We start from the raw sequence: 15,337 nt of genomic DNA, 5'->3' as shown, positions 1-15,337 counted from the left end.
TCGAGATGTTTCCTTGGTTAATCCATCAATACCATTAGGTCCACCCAAAGTAATAGATTCAGAGGCTTTCTAGTAGCCGAGGGGCAAGAACCAAGAGCCTCGGATCCTTAAACCTAGGGTGGCCCTTCAGTCCAAAAATAAATATGTTGCCTTGGGTGTTCTAGATCTTCAGTAGAAAGAGGGGGAAAGTTGGGAAGGGAATCTTGAGACACAACCAATGGTTACTCAAGACATTGTAGCAAAAAAGGGGGGAAAATCTAGATAATCTAGCAAAAAATAATGCTAACCAAGACCATAGAATGCATGATACAATACCAATCCTAGAGGAAACAATGACTGACAATGGCTCACATGTTAGTAAAGAGGATCTGGATAAAATGGATATAGAGGAGACAACCCTCTCATAACTAATGGAACAATTGAAAAATTAGGACTCCAACACCATCTCAGAACTACAAATAAAACTCCTAACGTAATGGTATCTACAAATCCAAGATTCTCTTTGGGAGAAATTAAAGATGTAGAAGATCCATCACGTAAATATAGTTTCGGTGAGACAACATATCCCCTCAAGCCCATCAAAGTGGAAAAAGGTGAGGCTGAAAAACTTGACAAGAACTCGTGCAGCAAGTGGGGTAACTATTGGCTAACTCTGGTAAGGTAAAGGTGTTCTCGAGGGTGTTTCACCCTACTCTCCCTCCTCCCCAATGAAGTTGATCTCATGGAATTTAAGGGGTATTAATAGTAGAGGTAAAAAAAAAAAAACTCCTGAAGAATAAAATGAAAAAATAAAAACCTATCATCATGAGTGTGCAAGAGACTAAAAACAATAGTGATCACATGGAAGTGTTGGTCAACCAATGTTAGAGAGGGAGTCAGGTCATGTCCCTAGATGATCAAGGCATGACTGGAAATTTATCAATGTTGTGGAACCCATTAGAAGTAGTATTTCATGATTGGTTATTTTCTCATAGGATATTGATGGGCTTCATTCAACCAGTAGGATCCAAGGAGATTACTTTCCTAGTGGTGCTATACAAGCCACATTTACCAAGAGAAAAAACTCACTTCCTAAACAATCTATTGATGTTGAAAAATTACACCCAGATGGAAACTTCATTGTTGGTGGGGACTTTAATATGATCACCTCCCTAGAAGACAAAAAGTGAGGTGTCATAAGATTAGATGTAGAGGCTCAATATTTATAAAATAATTCATAGTATGCAGCCCACAAAAGTGGACACTATCAATGGCCTTTATTGCTGGAAGAATTGGTAAGCACCAAATATCTAGTAGGTTGGACAACTTTTTAATCTCAAAATCTCTTGTAGAAAAATATCTACTTTTAGAAGCATCTATTCTCTTCTGTGTAGGTTCTAATCATTACTCAATCTCACTAGAGATAGATATGAAGGAAGCCCTAAGGAATAGTCCTTTCATATTCATAAGCTTTTGGTTCACTAATGCAACCTTTTAGAGAAAATGGAGCAGTGTTGGACGGAAATGGAAGTTCTAAGTCCCTCCAATGTTCAATTTCTAGCAAAAACTAAAAACACTTAAGGGACTCATAAAAAAATGGAATTGGAGGATTTCAACAACATCTTTGAAGACAAGCAATAATTGGAGGCAGAATATTCAACAAAAATAATTATTGAAGGGCATGCAGAGGAACTGGGTAAGAAAGAAGGTGAAGTCCTCATTATGTTGGAAGGTAGAAGAAAGTAGGAGGAGACTCTATGTAGATAGAAATCCAAATTATTTTGGTTGAAAGGTGGTGAAAATAATTCTTTCTTCTTATACAAATCAATGTTGTAGCATATGCATCATAATCATATCTTTTAACTCAGCAACTCGGTGGGACGACGTCCCTTGGATCATAGGGATATTGAAAAGGAGTTGTTGGGTGTGGAGCTTGATTATCTTCTTTATTCAGAGGTATCACTGTGTTGGACCCCAGTTCCGAATGGAGTGGCAACACCACCCATTTAATCACTGTCCAGGATGGGTGACGATGATTTTATGAGCCCCTCCTAGCAGGGATTCAGGGGTAGTGCCCTTGAAGCTAAAAATAGATTTAAAATTGCCTTGTAAAATATTGTAATTTCGTAGTCAATATGGGCCATTCATTAGGTGAGTGATCTAATAGTAGAAGTTATGTTTAATTTAGGGGTTTTTTTCCCTAGAAGGAAACCCTCGGTTTATATGAGGGAATTGTATTACGGTTGTGTATTATTATTCTGAATGAGAAAGAGAGAGGAGATTGTGTGAGAGTGACGAGAAAATTACAGCGGATCTATTTTAGGTTGTACCTCTTCATTTTGATGGATAATATAAAGGAAGAACTAGATGTTTCTCAGTGGGCATAGCCTAAATTAGGTGAACCATGTATATCTATGTCTCTCTTGTTTTATGCATTTTTTGTGTTTATGTTTGTTTAATATTTTATGTGTTCCATTGCTCTGTAATATATAATTTTTTAACAGGACTTGACCTCCTTATATGGAAATCTTCTCAAGGAACCATCCCCAAACAGAATGCAAGCAATATGGAAAATAGTGGCCCACATACCAAAACTTATTATTAAAGATCATAATGCCATTCTAATGTGGCAAATCACCCTTCGAGATGTCGAAGAGGCTATGATGAGTCTCGCAAAAAATAAGGCCTTGGGGCTTGATGGTTTTACCTCTTATTTCCTCTAAGCATTGCTAGGATTCCTTCCAAGCTGGGATTTCAATCCTCCCTGTGTTGAATGCCACATTCTTCACTCTAGCTCTTAAATTAGCTCAATCCATAGATCCAACTTGCTTCAAACTCGTATTTCTTTATAATGTGGTATATAAGATCATCTCAAGGATCATCTTTATCATATTGAAGCACTTGTTGCCTTCTCTCATCTCTAAATAATAGTCTGGCTATGTGGAGGGATGACAAATCCCTAATGGGATTTTGGTCACACATGAACTCATCCAAACTATGAAAAGTTATGTTATGCAACCATCTCACAAAATAGAAGAAGAGATATATCAACGACTTCAAAATTAGCCTCTTCGAGGGGGCAACCTCCTTTACATTACACAAATGAACAATTCTTGGATGATTCAAATGACAAAACCTCCTTTCTATATATAGGAGTCTAAGGGGTCACAATATAATCAAAGCCGACATAACAATAATAATGTAAGGGCACAACAATAACAATAGTGGGCTTCTATGGGGCACAATAATAACAATATGGGGACTACATGGGCATGAACATAATAATAAGGGGGCTACACTGACAATAACAATGAGGGAATACACTAGTATTATAGGGACCTAACATTCCCCTCTCCAAAAAATTGTTTTCCTCGACGCTTTAGTAGTTCTGGATGCTTATGTATAAAATTCCAATCCTCCCATGTGGAATCTTCAGCGGGTAAGTTCTTCCACTTGGTGAGATACTCTAAAATTAATTGATTTCATAGTTGTCGAGTTCTTGTTTCTGTGACTTCTTCAAGTTCCAATATGATTTTTCCTTCCTCATCAAGTTCTAGAAATATTGTTTGAACTAGGAGCTTGTCACCTGTAACCTTCTTTAAACATGAAACTTGGAAAACTAGGTGCACTAGGGAAGATGCAGGAAGCTCCAATTTGTATGCCATAGTACCAATATTTTGAAACACCTTGTAAGGACCATAATACTTTGGTGATAATTTATTGTCCTTCTTAGCTTGCTTGAGGGACATTTGTTTGTATGGTTGTAGCCGTAAAAATACCCAGTCACCTACATCAAAACTTATTTCACTGTGATGTTGATCTGCCTATTGTTTCATTCTATTCTGTGCCAAAGTGAGGTTATCCTTTAAGATTTGGAGAACTTGTTGTTGATGCTCGATGTGATCTTCCACTGCTTTAACCTTAGAATGATTGTCCAAGACTTTTTGGGGAGCTCGAGAAATAGATGATTTCGATGTTTGAACTTCTAGTGAACATAATTATGCAATTACGCGCCCCGTTGTTCTTTATTTAAAAGATTTGGTATGCCATTAGAGCTAATTATATTTCTTGGTTTCCCTTTGATACCCCCTAATTCAACTTCCTTTCCTTCCCAAAATCATTTCAAGGAAATTTCTTGAAAATTAAAAGTTATCGTACTTAAAGATTGTAACCATTGGACTCCTAGTACAACATCAGCTCCACCCATTGGAATGGAAAGCATTGGGCCATTCAATACACATTCTCCCATGTTTAGCTTCATATTATGGTACTTTCCAGAGCAATTTATGGTTACTCCATTTTCAACCATCACTTGACACTATGGTGCTAGATATAGGAAGCAATTCAATTCCTTGGCTATCTTAAAATGAATAAAATTATGGGGACTACCCGAATCAATCAACACTATTACCTTTTTCTTCTTGATATGACCTCCTATCTTGAGAGTTTAAGGAGTGGTAATTCCTGCTAATGCATTACAAGATATGGTTGGATTTGTTTCTTCTTTCTTTGGGGTTGGTTCTTGGCATATATCCTCTTCGTTTGATGTTTCTTGTTCCTTTTCTTCCTCCTCTTCACAATCTATGTAAATAATTTCTTGTCAAAACACTTATGACCTTCAGTGTATTTTCTATCACAACTGTAACAAAAACCTTTTTTCTATTTTTTCTTCTAATTGTTGTGGTGTAAACTTTGTAGGTTGTGGAAGGCTAGGAGCAACAAAACTTCCATCTTTATAGTTATGAGTGGTAGGCTTCCTTGTTTCCATAATTTCTCTTTCAATTTTTCTTTCCAACCTGAATGCCTTCTCCAATGAATTAGGTTCCTAAAGGCGAACCTCATGTTGGAAGTTATCCTTTAAATTCCCTATGAATACATTAATCCTATGCTCCTCTAGAATATCATTTACCCTTATATTCATTTTTTGGAAGTCCTCAGTGTGCTCTACCATCGAACCCTTTTGTTTTAGATTTATCAATTGGCTAAAAGAAGATGTTTCTCTTTGTATCCTCATAATGTGCTATAATTTCCTCTGTAAAAATTGACCAAGTGACAAGCGGTTTACGAGACCAAAGCCAATGATACCATACAAACTGATTAGGTTCTAAATAAAGAGTTGCAATGCATACCTTTTGTGTGTGTTACACATTATGGAGATCAAAATATTGCTCCATCTGTAGTATCCATGTTACCGGATCCTTGCCATCAAACTTCCTGATATCAATCTTTGGAATATGGTGGGTCTTCAATCCAATGTTAGATTCTATGAAATCATGATTAAAATTTCTTTAGTTATCATCATGAGTTTCATCTAATACCTTTTTTCCATTAGGCATCATTTCTTGTAGCAACTTTGTCAAACCTTCCATGTCTTATTTTAAACCATTCTTCAAGTCTTCCATGTTGCCTTTCATTTTTTCTTATATACCATCCATATTAGTTTTCATGCTATCCTTCAAACCTTCCATGTCTTATTTTAAACTATCCTTCAAACCATCCATCTTAGCTTCCATTTAATTTTTGGTTACTCTTTGTGAGAGCAAAATTTGTTGCACTTGGTCTCGTAATTTTGATATATCATGTGCATTTATTCCTCTTCTTCATGTGTCATAGTAGAGATTTCTGGTTTCTTACTAGGTGTTTCTGTTTTCTTTCTTCGAGGCATTTTGAAATCAACAATGATATTTATGCTTCACTATGCCCTTGGAATCACTTCAAACTATTTTTCCAAACAAAAGTTATGCAATTTTTAAAAACAAATACACACAATTTTCTTTCTTTTAGGAGCTCTATCCTAAAATGATTGTAACTATGTAATTTTGGATCTTCAAGTTCTGAAATTTCTTCCTTTGGTATCTCTCTGAATCCTCTTTCCAACCCCACAAGTCTAATTTAGATTGGATTCTTCAAGAAAGAGTTATGCCAAATCTCCCATGATGGCTTAACTATGGTCTGGTTTAGTAGAGAGAAGTTGTACGGGATGCCACGTGTCACTATTTAAACCTTCAGCCCTAAAATTTCTACACGAAAACTAAAGTCCTTTCACTTTCAGTCACTTTTTATAGAATTCAAATCTCATTCCTGAAACGAAAGTTATGATTATTTTCCCTAAGTCACCTATTTGAGACAAAATTCTGGAGCCAGAAAAAACCCTAAGAATATCTCCAAAAATATAGCAGACCAAGATTTGAAATTTTTTGTTGGGAAGCAGAGGCCTCGTGTAATGGTTTTGGGGCTCAAAGCCCACAATTTTGGGTAAAAGCATGGTAAAGGCTTCGTGAAGTGCGCGGAGCACAGATGGTAACAAGTCAAGTCAAATGATTGTCCGCCGAAAAATAATGTAAGAAAATAGAAAGTGAGTCGGCCTGCCCATGGTCTGTGGATCATGGAAATGTATAAATAGAGCAAGGCTCTAGAGGTAGGGTTAGTTTTTCTTATTTCTTGTTTTGTTGATCTGGAATGTATGGATTTGTGAAGGCAATAGTGGATTTGAGTCTGTAAGTCCAAGTCGGGTTGGATAGTAATGGAATAGGCTCTGTAGCTGTTTGCGCGGACCCCTACAGCTGAATGCACAGGGTGGGAAGTGGATTGTACTGAACAAAGATATCAATAAAGCTAAGTTGGTTCTGAAACACTATGTTGATTTTGACATATTATGGATCTGATTAATTTCTGGTTTATATATCTGATTCGATCTGTGCGCTTATGCATATGTTCTGAATTTATGCAAATCTATAACATTTTTGGGTGCACGCACCGGTTATCTCTATTAAATGTTTTCTTAAAGACTGTAAGAAGTAGATCTGATCTATAACAAACTCATTAATTATAATTATTAAGAAAGTTCCTTGTTCCAAATCTATGCGGAAGTAGAGTGGCGTGAGGCCACAGATCGGTTCGCGAACCTTCCAGAACACATCTAGACATCCCAAGGGTGCAGAAACCTGGTTCCAGCACCCTCCCCTACTACCTCGGGTGAGACTTCAGTCAGCGCTCCGTGGACTGTTGCCAAAAGGGCTGGTAACGCGGGATTTGTTTGGCTCATAACTCTTCTAAACCTGGGTCTGGCCCCAATAAGCCAACAAATGGTTCCATTGTCGGGACCAAAATCTGCCTAAGGGATGTCTGATGTCTGAAAACTGGAACCGTACAAAGAAATAACTTGAAGATTGGTTCGATCAGAAGCTGCATGAGTTCGCGGTACAAGAAAATAAAAACCTGCAAATATCGAAGGAGAGGTGGCTGGATCGCTACATATACACGGAAATCCATGAGATCTTTTTCGTGTCCTTCTTGACAGAGCTGTATGAGTGGATCACGAGGCTAGCTGACAGTGTGGGAAGGTGCAGACTTGATCACCCAATAGTGTGGACTCCAGAGCTGGTGCGTAGGCTAGAAGCATCTGAAGATAAGATCGCGAGGGCGGTAGATCATTGGCTGGATCGGGTAATAGGAGGGTTCATCACTGAGTTCGCGATAGACACCACTATAAGTTACAACGAAGCGGAAAGGCATTTTCTCCAAGGACTGCGGGGTAAGTACATCAAATCGTTGAATACTTGGATTAAAATGTTGTTATGTGAAAAATAGGTTATGCAAATCCATTGATGTCTGGGGTAATGCGGAGCGGAAGAGGCTACCGAGGGATCGAAGGATTAGAAAACAATCCCCTGATTTCACGGTCACGAGAAAGCGAAGAGGAGCTCGCTGGGTTCTCTCCAAGAAGCGCGGTCTGGTTGATAAACCAACGCATTCCACTGTTACCACATCCACCCACACCATCGCCCACTTCACCTACATCAACCCCACCTTCATCAACCACATCTCCACCTACCCCACCTCCACCACCTCCAAGGGTTGGAATGGCGAATGCGATCAAGTTGCCTGTATTTAGGGGCATAGGAAACGAAGCGCAATATCAGTTATGGTTCATGGCAAAGGTAGTATGGGAATCCCAAGGCATTACAGATGATAACATTAAAAAGGCTACTTTGGTGAGCGCATTGCAGGATTGCACACTGACATGGTATATAAAGCACTCTAGTGATCATCCAAATGCTAGAATAGCAAAGATCCAGAATGCAATGAACAAAGAATTTAGCCGACCAAAATCGAAGACGCAATCAATCATTGGGTTCAAAGAAATCATGATGCTGCTAGGTGAAACTCCATGGGATCTGGATCAGAGATTGAAGAGTACGATCTATGAGGCTAACATGATGCTGACGGATGTGCAGCACTGCATGTGGTTTGTGGCATCCTTAACATCGCATCTGAGGACGGCACTGTCAAAACAAAAGATCTCAACCCAAGCTGAAGCATTGGAGATAGCGATGAGGTTGCATGAAACCCCAATACAGGATTCGGGGTTGGGAGTTCAATAGATCCACACACAACTACAAAACCTATGCTTATAAATGCAAAGTTTGAAGCAAGAAATGGCGGCCCAACCAGAGGTGCGTACAGAAGTAGGGTGTATCAAATGTAAAAGTCAAGGGCATGACAAGGACCACTGTCCCGTATTTGTGAACTATCTGGTGGGAGGGGGCCCGATGCCATTAAGGCTAGAAGTACAAGCAGGGCCAAGTGCGGTGCCTGTGCTCTGGTGCGCGATTTGTCAAGTAGGAGGAAAGCATGCAATAGACAACTGTCACCTATTGCAGAAATATACCCAGACTCCACAACAGCTCTATTGCAACTTCTGTAGATTAGTAGGGCATGACAAGCGAACGTGTCGAAGCTACGAGCTAATGATGGAAAGGACCCCAGCCTATTGAATGCAGACTGAGACGCGGAGTTGCGACCCAGCCGGAGGGCTACGCAGTGGATTCCAAGGGCGCGGACGGGGGAGAGGAGGTATGGGACCAGGCCGAGGCTGCAGACAGCTGATCTGTTATAATTGTGGAGGGTCGGGGCACTATCCTCACGATGGTACTAACTCGACATGAATCTCTTACCCGTATTGTGAACAGTTTGACCATGAAATGGTAGATTGTCCGACGTTGATTGCCCAAATGCACGAAAAGGGGGTACTACAACCTAGTCCAACTCAAAATATCCAAATGATGAGGTCTGAGCCACGTGAGGAAGAGCCCAACATAAACATGGTATTAAGGAGTGGCGCAACTACAGGGGAGGTTGCGAGGAAACCATCCGGAGAAGATGTGAAGGAACCTGACGTTGAGATGGGACAGGGGAAGGGGACATCTAAGGAAGCTAAGAAGAGCTTCACAGAAGTCTCTACTCCAGGTAGTAGGGATCCAATTGAGCCAAGAATGGATCCCTTGATGATTACTACCTTTTTAGAGACATGAATGAAGCTGCTATGCGACAATAAGGCAGTTAAAGGACTACAAGAGTTGATCACAAGGTGCGCGGGGTCGGGACCGTCGCGCGTAGTCTGGAAGCTGGGAAAACATGCTTTGCGCACTAGGCAGGAAATTTGAATGACGATGCAAATCGGTGAATATGAGATGGACCAGGTCATTCTAGATCTGGGTTTAAACGCGAATGTATTGCCTAAACAAACATGGGAATGCATGGATAGGCCTACACTACAGTGGTCCTTGATTCAACTACAGATGGCCAACCAGCAGAAGATCTTCCCGATGGGAAGGTTGCAAGGGGTGACAATGGACATTGAAAGCGTAAGTACGCAAACGGTCTTTGAGGTGATAGAAATTGTTGATGACAACAATCCATTCCCTGCGTTGCTAGCGATAGGTTGGGCCATGGACATGAATGGGGTCATTAACTTAAAGAAACGAAAGATGACATTCGAGAAACAGTCTCTACGTGTAGTAGTTCCATTGGACCCCACCAAAGGTGCGCGCTACACTGAACCTGTGCACGGCGAGGACAGCGATGATGAACTGGACTGCATCTACCAGATAATAGCGCAAGACCAAGACCGGGTGAATCCAACAACAACAGAGAGAATCTCATGGGAGGGTGACAGTTCCTACACATCGGATTCTAACGAAGAAATCGAGCAGTGGCAGAACCAATTGCAGGAGGTCACAACACTAAATTGTAATATGATTATTAGATCACTACGATATGTAACGTCCCAAGCAAGGGAACTGCCAACCGATGAGGGCACGCATGCATGGAGGAAGCTATAGATCACTATGAAAAGATGCAACTGGCACGAACATGGAACGATGCACAACTAGGGGCACTGCGCATGACAACTCCACCAGGGTGGAATACACATCAGGAGACTCGAAGGGGTGGGCACAGATATAGAAGACGGACACATGTACAAGTTAAAGGACAAAATATCCACCGGTCGCAGGGGGTGCAGATATATGTTGTGCGAATGCCCACCCGACCAAGAATTAAAACTCTAAGTCTGCCATGACAGCAGGAGAAGCGATGCATTCCAGCTGTTCGTGCCAACACAATCGGGACAACAGGGGGAAGCCTACGTCGCATTCGCACAAGAATACGAGCTAATGAGAACCTACACGTAACAAGGGTTCGATGGAATTATCAGACCAGCAACAAACGAAGGAGGGCGAAGGTGATGAGACAAGATGGAACTGAGAGGACTGAAGAAACTTCCCCAATCGTAACCTTCACAGAGGTTAGGGACGAAGAAATTGACGGTTTCTTGAATTCATTCGGTGCGGAAGTAGAAGGATTTGCGAAATTAATGAAGAATGGGCACGGCTAGAGAAGAAAAGTGCAACGCTAGATGAAGAGATCAACAAAATACAAATGGGAGTCACCCAAACAAGCAACGCGAATGTGCGAATAAGGGGGCTGAGCCTGGTTGGCCCTCCTATGATACTAGACAAGCTATGACCCTGCTATCATGGTTGCCACCGTACCCTACTAAACAGGGGAGCACAGAACGTGCGGCGCGACTTACTTGAAAGGTACGTGAAAGGTGCCTATAGCCCAGGCTAGCAGGGAGACGGAAGGCTCGCATGAGGTGTCCGACCACCTGACTAACCATAGGAGGCCTAGTCTCAGCACTCCACTGAGTTGGAAGAGGGCGCGGGACTGTAAAGAAGTCTGTAGACAGGTTGCGCGATTCAGACGTGGCGCGCAAGGACAGTAGGAAGCAAAGAACGCGTCCGCGTACCAGGGATTGCGCCGCCACATGAGACAGATGGAAGGTGACCGTTGCAAATATTGTTCATGACAAGATGTCCCATTTAAGACACCAAGGAGCGGGCGGTGGGCCATTAAGATACAGGGCTGAAGGGAGTTACCGCCAAAATCACATTAATGAGCCACGAATGGAGGGAACGATCGAATTTAAATTCAAAGATGCATATAAAGCACGCATGGCTTGTCTCCAAACAACCCTTGGCACCTTGCATATTAAGACATACTGTTATCAAGCAAACAGGAAGAAGATGGATGAGTCACGCCTGAGAGAAAGTCCGTGGTTTAAAACATTGCCGAAGGATATGCAGGAGAACCTAGTTAAGATGATAGCCATACCCAAGGAGGCGACGCAAAACCCCCCGCCGCAGGAAGGAAGTATAGTTGAGATCCCTAAATCACCCTGGACGCTGCGAACCAAGAAGAACACACCAGCAGCAGGACCAATATGAATGTCCCTACGAAATCCGCGAGTTGGCAAGTTTTCAATGAAAGGAAAAGAAAAAACCATCATGATTGAGAGAAATGTATAGGAAGAGGACCCTTCGACCATTATCAAAGAAATAGAACCCGAAGCAGAGATGGAAGAAATCCAGTCAGTCCAGGCTCCAGTAAAACAACCTAAGTATGTTCCTCCAAGGAAAGGGATCACCCTGTCCCTCCCTAAAGGGGTTCCGTTTGAGGGAACGGCGACCGGACGCATCCCTATCATAAAATTTGAAGACTGGGACCTTGCAGATACTGAGAAATTTCCCCATTTGGAGAATAGAGAACTGATGGAGCGGAGCACAGAGGGGGCTGTTACGACACTACAGCCGCGGGACTGGCTGCGAAAGGTGGAGGTGGCTAGGTTACTCTGCCTCCTGTCAATTCCACATTTTCATCGGCCCCCCATTACAATACTGGTCATCAGACAATTGCTATGCCTGGTACACGATGGATACTTGTGGATAGCAAACCCGTCCCCATCACGGTGGAGCTTATTCATAGGATCTCTCAGCTTCCCTGTGATGGAAGGGACCCCATAGAAATAGTTGCTATGAGAGGCGACCTGACGATGACAGAAGCCTTGAAGAAGAAATTTAAATTGGAGAAAAAGTAGAGGGGATATGCTATTGATAGTATTCAGGACAAGGGGGTCCACGTAGCTACCCAGTTGCTGGCAGGGAAAGTGATGAGGAAATTCCAAGGCAACGAGGTCCCAGCAATGGTCATCGCATTAGCTGAACAATGCGCAGAAGGGGTATGGTTCAATTGGGTGCAGTTCCTCTGTGATGAATTCCTGACCAACTGTAGGGAGGCCCAGGAGGAGGGTAAGGCCTTCCACTATGCGTGGTTTTTGTTATCCATCCTATTGGTTACAAGCGAACTACCCAAAGATAGTCAGTTTCCGTCCCTGGACCAGGATTGGCCAGAGGCCGCAAGATACGCGTCGCTTTGGGCGATGAAGGACGCCGCAAGAATCCAAGGAGTCAAGATTTTTTGGATACTGATGGACATGAACATACGACAATGGATCAATCAGCAACCTCATCTATCTACAAAAGTATTTGACAGTGTGAAGAGCATAGCCGAGTTTAAGGCGGATATGCACCATGTATACATCCAGGCGCACAAGGATCCAGAGCAGACATGGTCCACACTTCCCTTCATTGCCATCGACGAGGCTGTTTATGCAGTGTTGGATACCTAGCCACCAGAGTGGCATGGCCCAGATGCAGTGGGATGCAATGAGGCCGCCATTCAGAAGCAGAAGGTTGAGGCTAAGCGCTTAGCACAACAGAAGCGAAACAAACAGCACATCACGGAAGTACGGGCGGCTTGGGAAGTAGCGTAGACTTCCACTGGTAAGGCGACAGTAGGAGGGGCTGCTACAACAGGGGACAAAAGTGGTTTGCAAGTAACCTCAGAGCCAGAAAGGGATACAGAGACGGAAGGAGGAGCGCCATCCACCACCTGTTCACCCCTAAAATGACCACATGTGACAGAACGATTGAAGGCACGGAAGAAGACCAAGGCATCCAAATTGGAGGGGGAACTTATCACATTAACTGAAGGTGACCTACATGACATAGGGGATACAGTCTGTGACATCACGCGAGAAAAACTTGACGAGGCCATGACAGAGCAGAAGACTATGTTGGGGGCGCTCAGCGCGTAGCTGTAGGAACTCGGAGCACAGGCCTTGCAGCCGGGAGTAGTCACCACCCCTAAAGCTACGGGTATGTCAGCAGTTGAGCAGCTATTGCAGGCCAAAATGGCTAATGCTATCGCACTCCCAACAGGAGTAGGAACAACAGACAACGTGGTGGACAGAGCGGTCATAGGCCAGCTTATGGGGCTGGGATTAAGTTTGGCTACCCTCCCCCGCAACAGCTTATATCAGCTTCAGGACAGTGTCACAAAGGAGCTCCACGCTAGGGATGGACACACGGTAAAAGTACTTAGTGAGCAGCGAATTAGCATAGAACAGTTGAGCCTCCAACAGGATGAAGCAGTAACACAAAATCGACAGCTGGAGAAAATTATGGGGGAAGCATGTAATCGTGCCCCCGAGTTGGAGATCGCAGAAGATTTACTTGTCAGCATATGAATCCATAGGTTGGTTAGTGGGTTCCATGAAGCAAAGGATGAAGCCACGAAGATCCATGTGGCCCTCAACTTGCAGATCACTGAACTGCAACTGAAATCACAGCCTTCTATGCCGCCAGAGGTCATAGAGCAGTGGAGAGATATCATTCAATCCGGGTGGGAAACAATAGCCCGTGCCATGCAGGAGTGCGCTGGGTTGTTGGATCAGTCACTTATTACACTCACTTCACTGCAGGAAGATCCAACCTTACAACGATTGGAAACAGAGGCAAGGGAGCTACAACAAGCCTATGATAATGTCAGAGGGACAGCACAGACGATTGCTATTACGCAGCGTTTGGCCAAAATGAGGGAGGCCTAGGCTCTGAAGATACAAGTTGACGCTGCCTAACAGAAGGAATCAGTGATGAAAGAACGTCTCCAGCCGTGGCTTGATGAGGCATTTGTGGTTTCCACTGCCATCGAGCGAAAGGTGGCACACTATGCACCCGGCGAAGCAACTGAAACAGATACTGATGCATCGGTGGCCTACGTAGAACAGGTACATAAGATGGCAGAAGATTTTGTTGCAAGTACAAGAGAAGCACAGAAGTTGCTAACCGACCTCCGTGCGAAGATTGTTGCACCAGCCAAGTGACTCGGGACGAGTCATGATGATTGTGTTGGGGGCCTATTGGGTAGCGGAGGCCCTGCGTAACAGTTTTGGGGTTCAAAGCCCGCAATTTTGGGTAAAAGCATGGTAAAGGCTTCATGAAGTGCGCGGAGTGTGGATGGTAACAAGTCAAGTCAAAGGATTGTCTGCCCAAAAATAATGTAAGAAAATAGAAAGTGAGTCGGCCTGCCCATGGTCCGCGGATCATGGAAATGTATAAATGAAGCAAGGATCTAGAGGTAGGGTCAGTTTTTCTTATTTCTTGTTTTGTTGATCTGGAATGTATGGATTTGTGAAGACAATATTAGATCTGAGTCTGTAAGTCCGAGTCGGGTTGGATAGTAGTGGAATAGTCTCTGCAGCTGTGTGCACAGAGGCTGGGTAGAGTCCGCAGTTGTGCGCGCGAACCCCTGTAGTTGAGTGCGTAGGGTGGGAAGTGGATTGTACTGAACAAAGATGTCAATAAAGCTAAGTTAGTTCTGAAATACTGCGTTGATTTTGAAATATTGTGGATCTGATTAATTTCTGGTTTATATATCTGATTCGATCTGTGCGCTTATGCTTATGTTCTAAATTTATGCAAATTTATAACATTTTTGGGTGCGCGCACCGGTTATCTCTATTAAATATTTGCTTAAAGACTGTAAGAAGTAGATCTGATCTATAACAAACTCATTAATAATAAGTATTAAGAAAGTGCCTTGTTCTGGATCTACGTGGAAGCAGAGTGGCGCGAGGCCACAGATTGGTTCGCAAACCTTCCAGAACACATCTAGACATCCCAAGGGTCTGGAAACTTGGTTCCAGCACCCTCCCCTGCTACCTCGGGTGAGACTTCAGTTCGCGCTTCGCAGACTATTGCCGAAAGGACCGGTAGCGCGGGATTTGTTTGGCTCATAACTCTTCCAAACCTAGGTCAGGCCCCAATAAGCCAACATTTTTACAAGAATTTCTTTGCGATTTTGGCTCCACGTGGTAAAAATTTCAGCTTATGAT

This window comes from Pinus tabuliformis, chromosome J (genome assembly GCF_031772625.1).
Source record: "Pinus tabuliformis cultivar Carrire ecotype Pingquan chromosome J, CPIR1, whole genome shotgun sequence".
NCBI lineage: Eukaryota > Viridiplantae > Streptophyta > Pinopsida > Pinales > Pinaceae > Pinus > Pinus tabuliformis.
The sequence above is the reverse complement of the archived record's forward strand: the minus strand, read 5'-3'. Positions refer to the sequence as shown.